This window comes from Choloepus didactylus, chromosome 10 (genome assembly GCF_015220235.1).
Source record: "Choloepus didactylus isolate mChoDid1 chromosome 10, mChoDid1.pri, whole genome shotgun sequence".
Lineage (NCBI taxonomy): Eukaryota > Metazoa > Chordata > Mammalia > Pilosa > Megalonychidae > Choloepus > Choloepus didactylus.
In genome coordinates this window covers 10,480,674-10,489,377 of record NC_051316.1, presented here as the reverse complement: position 1 = coordinate 10,489,377, position 8,704 = coordinate 10,480,674, and positions in this window count along the sequence as shown.

The window sequence follows — 8,704 nt, the reverse complement described above, 5'->3', positions numbered from 1 at the left end:
TAAGGGGGAAATTTATAGCACTAAACGCATATATTAAAAAGGAAGAAAGAGCCAAAATCAAAGAACTAATGGATCAACTGAAGAAGCTACAAAATGAACAGCAAACCAATCCTAAACCAAGTACAAGAAAAGAAATAACAAGGATTAAAGCAGAAATAAATGACATAGAGAACAAAAAAACAATAGAGAGGATAAATATCACCAAAAGTTGGTTCTTTGAGAAGATCAACAAGATTGACAAGCCCCTAGCTAGACTGACAAAATCAAAAAGAGAGAAGACCCATATAAACAAAATAATGAATGAAAAAGGTGACATAACTGCAGATCCTGAAGAAATTAAAAAAATTATAAGAGGATACTATGAACAACTGTATGGCAACAAACTGGATAATGTAGAGGAAATGGACAATTTCCTGGAAACATATGAACAACCTAGACTGACCAGAGAAGAAATAGAAGACCTCAACCAACCCATCACAAGCAAAGAGATCCAATCAGTCATCAAAAATCTTCCCACAAATAAATGCCCAGGACCAGATGGCTTCACAGGGGAAATCTACCAAACTTTCCAGAAAGAACTGACACCAATCTTACTCAAACTCTTTCAAACATTGAAAAAAATGGAACACTACCTAACTCATTTTATGAAGCTAACATCAATCTAATACCAAAACCAGGCAAAGATGTTACAAAAAGGAAAACTACCAGCCAATCTCCCTAATGAATATAGATGCAAAAATCCTCAACAAAATACTTGCAAATCGAATCCAAAGACACATTAAAAAAATCATACACCATGACCAAGTGGGGTTCATTCCAGGCATGCAAGGATGGTTCAACATAAGAAAATCAATCAATGTATTACAACACATTAACAAGTCAAAAGGGAAAAATCAATTGATCATCTCAATAGATGCTGAAAAAGCATTTGACAAAATCCAACATCCCTTTTTGATAAAAACACTTCAAAAGGTAGGAATTGAAGGAAACTTCCTCAACATGATAAAGAGCATATATGAAAAACCCACAGCCAGCATAGTACTCAATGGTGAGAGACTGAAAGCCTTCCCTCTAAGATCAGGAACAAGACAAGGATGTCCGCTATCATCACTGTTATTCAACATTGTGCTGGAAGTGCTAGCCAGGGCAATCAGGCAAGACAAAGAAATAAAAGGCATCCAAATTGAAAAAGAAGAAGTAAAACTGTCATTGTTTGCAGATGATATGATCTTATATCTAGAAAACCCTGAGAAATCGACGATACAGCTACTAGAGCTAATAAACAAATTTAGCAAAGTAGCGGGATACAAGGTTAATGCACATAAGTCAGTAATGTTTCTATATGCTAGAAATGAACAAACTGAAGAGACACTCAAGAAAAAGATACCATTTTCAATAGCAACTAAAAAAATCAAGTACCTAGGAATAAACTTAACCAAAGATGTAAAAGACCTATACAAAGAAAACTACATAACTCTACTAAAAGAAATAGAAGGGGACCTTAAAAGATGGAAAAATATTCCATGTTCATGGATAGGAAGGCTAAATGTCATTAAGATGTCAATTCTACCCAAACTCATCTACAGATTCAATGCAATCCCAATCAAAATTCCAACAACCTACTTTGCAGACTTGGAAAAGCTAGTTATCAAATTTATTTGGAAAGGGAAGATGCCTCGAATGGCTAAAGACACTCTAAAAAAGAAAAACGAAGTGGGAGGACTTACACTCCCTGACTTTGAAGCTTATTATAAAGCCACAGTTGCCAAAACAGCATGGTACTGGCACAAAGATAGACATATAGATCAATGGAATCGAATTGAGAATTCGGAGATAGACCCTCAGATCTATGGCCGACTGATCTTTGATAAGGCCCCCAAAGTCACTGAACTGAGTCATAATGGTCTTTTCAACAAATGGGGCTGGGAGAGTTGGATATCCATATCCAAAAGAATGAAAGAGGACCCCTACCTCACCCCCTACACAAAAATTAACTCAAAATGGACCAAAGATCTCAATATAAAAGAAAGTACCATAAAACTCCTAGAAGATAATGTAGGAAAACATCTTCAAGACCTTGTATTAGGCGGCCACTTCCTAGACTTTACACACAAAGCACAAGCAACAAAAGAGAAAATAGATAAATGGGAACTCCTCAAGCTTAGAAGTTTCTGCACCTCAAAGGAATTTCTCAAAAAGGTAAAGAGGCAGCCAACTCAATGGGAAAAAATTTTTGGAAACCATGTATCTGACAAAAGACTGATATCTTGCATATATAAAGAAATCCTACAACTCAATGACAATAGTACAGTCGGCCCAATTATAAAATGGGCAAAAGATATGAAAAGACAGTTCTCTGAAGAGGAAATACAAATGGCCAAGAAACACATGAAAAAATGTTCAGCTTCACTAGCTATTAGAGAGATGCAAATTAAGACCACAATGAGATACCATCTAACACCGATTAGAATGGCTGCCATTAAACAAACAGGAAACTACAAATGCTGGAGGGGATGTGGAGAAATTGGAACTCTTATTCACTGTTGGTGGGACTGTATAATGGTTCAGCCACTCTGGAAGTCAGTCTGGCAGTTCCTTAGAAAACTAGATATAGAGTTACCATTCGATCCAGCGATTGCACTTCTCAGTATATACCCGGAAGATCGGAAAGCAGTGACACGAACAGATATCTGCACGCCAATGTTCATAGCAGCATTATTCACAATTGCCAAGAGATGGAAACAACCCAAATGTCCTTCAACAGATGAGTGGATAAATAAAATGTGGTATATACACATGATGGAATACTACGCGGCAGTAAGAAGGAACGATCTCGTGAAACATATGACAACATGGATGAACCTTGAAGACATAATGCTAAGCGAAATAAGCCAGGCACAAAAAGAGAAATATTATATGCTACCACTAATATGAACTTTGAAAAATGTAAAACAAATGCCTTATAATGTAGAATGTAGGGGAACTAGCAATAGAGAGCAATTAAGGAAGGGGGAACAATAATCCAAGAAGAACAGATAAGCTATTTAACGTTCTGGGGATGCCCAGGAATGACTATGGTCTGTTAATTTCTGATGGATATATTAGGAGCAAGTTCACAGAAATGTTGCTATATTATGTAACTTTCTTGGGGTAAAGTAGGAACATGTTGGAAGTTAAGCAGTTATCTTAGGTTAGTTGTCTTTTTCTTACTCCCGTGTTATGGTCTCTTTGAAATGTTCTTTTATTGTATGTTTGTTTTCTTTTTAACTTTTTTTTCATACAGTTGATTTAAAAAAGAAGGGAAAGTTAAAAAAAAAAAAGGAAAAAAAAAAAGATGCAGTGCCCCCTTGAGGAGCCTGTGGAGAATGCAGGGGTATTCGCCTACCCCACCTCCATGGTCGCTAACATGACCACAGACATAGGGGACTGGTGGTTTGATGGGTTGAGCCCTCTACCACAGGTTTTACCCTTGGGAAGACGGTTGCTGCAAAGGAGAGGCTAGGCCTCCCTATGGTTGTGCCTAAGAGCCTCCTCCCGAATGCCTCTTTGTTGCTCAGATGTGGCCCTGTCTCTCTAGCTAAGCCAACTTGAAAGGTGAAATCACTGCCCTCCCCCCTACGTGGGATCAGACACCCAGGGGAGTGAATCTCCCTGGCAACGTGGAATATGACTCCCGGGGAGGAATGTAGACCTGGCATCGTGGGACGGAGAACATCTTCTTGACCAAAAGAGGGATGTGAAAGGAAATGAAATAAGCTTCAGTGGCAGAGAGAATCCAAAAGGAGCCGAGGGGTCACTCTGGTGGACACTCTTACGCACACTTTAGACAACCCTTTTTAGGTTCTAAAGAATTGGGGTAGCTGGTGGTGGATACCTGAAACTATCAAACTACAACCCAGAACCCATGAATCTCAAAGACAGTTGTATAAAAATGTAGCTTATGAGGGGTGACAAGGGGATTGGGAAAGCCATAAGGACCACACTCCACTTTGTCTAGTTTATGGATGGATGAGTAGAAAAATAGGGGAAGGAAACAAACAGAGAAAGGTACCCAGTGTTCTTTTTTACTTCAATTGCTCCTTTTCACTCTAATTATTATTCTTGTTATTCTTGTGTGTGTGCTAATGAAGGTGTCAGGGATTGATTTGGGTGATGAATGTACAACTATGTAATGGTACTGTGAACAATCGAAAGTACGATCTGTTTTGTATGACTGCGTGGTATGTGAATATATCTCAATAAAATGAAGATTAAAAAAAAAAAAAAAGACATAATGCTGAGCAAAATAAGCCAGGCACAAAAAGAGAGATACTGTATGTTACCACTAATGTGAATTCTGTGAAAAATGTACAATGTTTTATACTGTAGAATGTAGGGGACGTAGAGATACCAATTAGTGGAGGGGGAATGATAATCTAATAAGAACAGATAAACTATGGAGGGTAATCTCAATGTTATGGGAATGCTCAGGAATGATTATGGTTTGTAAACTTTCTTGGATATAGTAAGATCATGTTGGAAGCAATAGAGTTATTTTAGTTTTTTTTTTCTCTTATTCCTTTGTTTTCTTAGGGGTTGTTAATTTTCTTGGGGTATGGTAGGAACATGTTGGAAGCAATGTAGTTATTTTAGATTATTTGTTTTTCTTACTCCTCTGTTTGGACATGGTTTATTAATTTTCTTGGGGTATGGTAGGAACATATTGGAAGCAAAGTAGTTATTTTAGGTTATTTGTTTTCCTTAATCCATTGCTTTGTTTGAAATGTGGGGTTTTTTTGGTTGTTGTTTGCCTGTTTGTTTTTAATTTTTTGATAAACAAAGTTTAAAAATTGAAAAAAAATCAGTAGAAAAAGGGAGTAAAAACTAAATGACAAATAGGGTGGGATGGGGGGATGGTTTGGGTATTCTCTTTTCACTTTTATTTTTTATTCTTATTCTGATTCTTTCTGATGTAAGGAAAATGTTCAGAAATAGATTGTGGTGATGAACGCATAACTATATGATCATACTGTGAACAGTTGATTGTATACCATGGATGACTGTATGGTTTGTGAATATATTTCAATAAAACTGAATTAAAAATAAAAAATAAAAATAAATAAATAAATAAATAAAATAAAATAAAATAAAAAATAAATAAAAGACATGGACCTCAAGCACTGCAAACCACAAAAAATCACCAAGATGAAACAGATAACCAGAAAATCCTACAGTTGAAGAAAGAATATGTAACTAAAAAGATCTCCAAAAAGAAACTTCAAGGCCCAGATGATTTCACTGAAAAATTTTAGCAAACATCTAAAGAATTAGCATTCTTCTAGAAAATAGGGGAGTGAATACTTCTAAGTTTTTTTAAGAGGACAGAATTAGCTGGTACTGAAACTAAAGACAGCACAAGAACCACAAATAAAAACAAATCAAAACTACAGACCAATATTTCTTATGAACTTAGACATAAAAATCCTGAACAACACATAGCAAACTGAATCTGAAAATATATAGAAAGAATTATACATCTTGACCAAGTGAGAATCATTACAGGTATGCATGGATGGTTCAAAAACAAATCATTATATGTTCAGAGATAGATTGTGGTGATGAACGTATAACTATGTGATCATACTGTGGACAGTGGATTGTATATCATGGATGATTGTATGGTGTGTGAATGTATTTCAATAAAACTGAATTTAATAAAAAAAAAAGCAAAAAAAAAAAAACAAAAACAAAAACAAATCATTATAATCCAACACATCAACAGTTCATGAATTGGGAAACCTAATATAGTAAATATGTCAATTCTCCCCAAATTAATAAATAGATTTAATGCAATTCATATCAAAATCTCTGTAAGCTTTTTTGCTTTTATAAAATTTATATAAAAAATATAAGCCCTGAAATATGGAAAACAATCTTGACAAAGAAGAATAAAGTGGGATATGAAATTATATATTTACAGTGTTTCAAGGTATTTCTCCCCCCAAAATACATACTCATTGCAAAGGAGGCAGGAAAAGCTTCACAGTGGGGAAGTCTGGCAGACACCACCTCTAATCCAGTGAATGTCTTCAGTAATGGGACAAGTGGAAATTGTGCACCACATGGTAGGGTACAGTGAGAAAAATGCAGCATCGTTCTTGTGAAATTCCTGTCAAGAATAGATGACTTGAATTGAATCATGGAGAAACAGTGGATAAACCCAATTCAAGAGACAAACCCAAATAAAGAAATAGTCTACAAATAATTGTCCTGTACTCTCAGAAGCCTCATGGTCATGAAAGTCAAATATGGAAGAATTGTACTAGATGGAAAGATACTAAAGGACAAATAAATACAAAGTGTGATTCTGATCTGGATCCTTTGGCTATAAAGAGTATTATTAGGACAATTGGCAAAAATTGAATGGGGCCAGAGGGTTAAATGGTAGTGATGTATCAATATTCACATACTGATTCTGATTGTTATTTTACATTATGTAAGAAAATGTCTGTCCTAGTCTGCTAATGCCGCAGAATGCAAAACACCAGAGATGGATAGGCTTTTATAAAACGGGGGTTTATTTCACTACACAGTTACAGTCTTAAGGCCACAAAGCATCAAAGGTAACACCTCAGCAATCAGGTACTTTCACCGGAGGATGGCCAATGGAGTCCGGAAAACCTCTGCTAGCTAGGAAGGCAGCTGGCATCTGCTCCAAAGCTCCGGCCTCAAAACGGCTTTCTCCCAGGACGTTCCTTTCTAGCAAGCTTGCTTCTCTTCAAAACATCACTCCCAGCTGCACTCTCTTTCCTCCCCCCAAGTCAGCTCATTTATATAGCTCCACCGATCAAGGCCCACCCTGAATGGGCGGGGCCACGCCTCCATGAGAACATCTCATCAGAATCATTGCCCACAGCTGGGTGGGGCACATTCCAAGCAAATCTAACCAGCACCAAAAATGTCTGCCCCACACAAAACCACAAAGATAATGGCATTTGGGGGACACAATACATTCAAACTGGCACATTCCACCCCCTGGAACCCAAAATGACATTATCTTTCCAAATACAAAATACATTCATCTCATCACAATATCACAAAAACTTAAATCATTTCAGTAACAAAAGTTAAGTACAAAATCCCATCAAAATCAATTTAGGCTTGGTTAGTCCTAAGGCATAATTCTCCTCTAGCCTTGGATCTGTGGACTTAGAACAAGTTATATGCTTCCAATATACAAAGGAGGGACATTCATAGGATAAACATTTCCATTGCCATAAGGAGAAACAGTAAGGAAAACAGGGTTAACAGGAGCAAAACAGTTCCTAAAACCCGCAGGACAAACTCCATTAGATTTCAAAGTCTGAGAGTCATTAACAGAACAACATTGCATCCTTGGGGCTTGAGAGAGCCGGAGCCTAACCCTTCCCAAGGGCCTTTTTGGCAGCTGTTTCTTCTCCAAATGCTTGGGTGAGTGCTCCAACATTTCCACACATTGGGGAGACCACCTTCTCGGCTCCACCCTCCTCAAACATCGGGGCAGCTCCCAGATTCCCTTCCATCTCCGGGGCACACACTGAACCCCTTCAGAACATTATGGTGGCAGCCAGGCTCTCCCCAATTCCCTGGAAATGTGCTCCACCCTCTTTGGGACCTGAGGTGGCAAAACTCTTCCAGAGCATCGAGGCGGAAAGCCCGCCCTCGACCTCCAGGGCAAACTCACCCTTTCCATGCATGTGGGCTTCTCCGCTCTCCCAGCCCAAGACCTCTTGACTCCAGACCTCAACCTCCATGGCTCTGTCTTTGAAGAGATTTTTCCTTTAATTTTTCCCTTGTCTGTCTCCTCCAGTCCAGACCGGCAATGGCTCTGTCTATAAAGATCTCGCAAAAATTCTGTTGGCTTTGCATGAAGCACGCAGGGGTCAAAGCCATCAGACAATAGGACTTTCCACAAATCCTTTCTGCTTAACTCCTTTTCCAATCTTGGCTTGTACTGAAATGGCGACTGGGTTCCATGTTTGGTTACATCCTTACATTGGGCTGTAGCTTCTGGGATTCCACCCCCTGGAAGCCTGTAATTTTCCAAGCCATCGACTTCTGGTTTCTTTGAACCCAAGAGTTCAGTTCTAAGTTTATCTCTCTCTGCTGGCATTTTACTATAAGCTGCAAGGAGAAGCCAGGATACGTCCTCCACACGTAGTCTGGAGATCTCCTCAGTTAAGTATTCCAGGTTGTTGCTTCCAGATTCTTCCTTCCATCTGACACCAGGACTCAATTTTACCAAATTTTCTGCCACTTTAAAACAAGGATCGCCTTTCTTCCAGTTCACAACAACACATTGATCATCTCTGTTCAAGGCCTCGTCAGAAGTATCTTTAGAGTCCATATTTCCACAAACAGTCTCTTCAAAGCAGTTTTGGCCTTTTCTATCAAGCTCCTCACAATTCTTCCAGAAACTCCCCATTATCCATTTAAAAAGCCGTTCCAACATGTTTGATGTTTGCAAACTCAGCAGCAAAGCACCCCACTTCTCTGGTACCAAAATCTGTTTTAGTTTCCTAATGCTGAGGAATGCAAAACACCAGAGATGGATAGGCTTTTATAAAATGGGGGTTTATTTCACTACACAGTTACAGTCTTAAGGCCACAAAGCATCCAGGGTAACACCTCAGCAATCGGGTACTTTCACCGGAGGATGGCCAATGGAGTCCAGAAAACCTCTGCT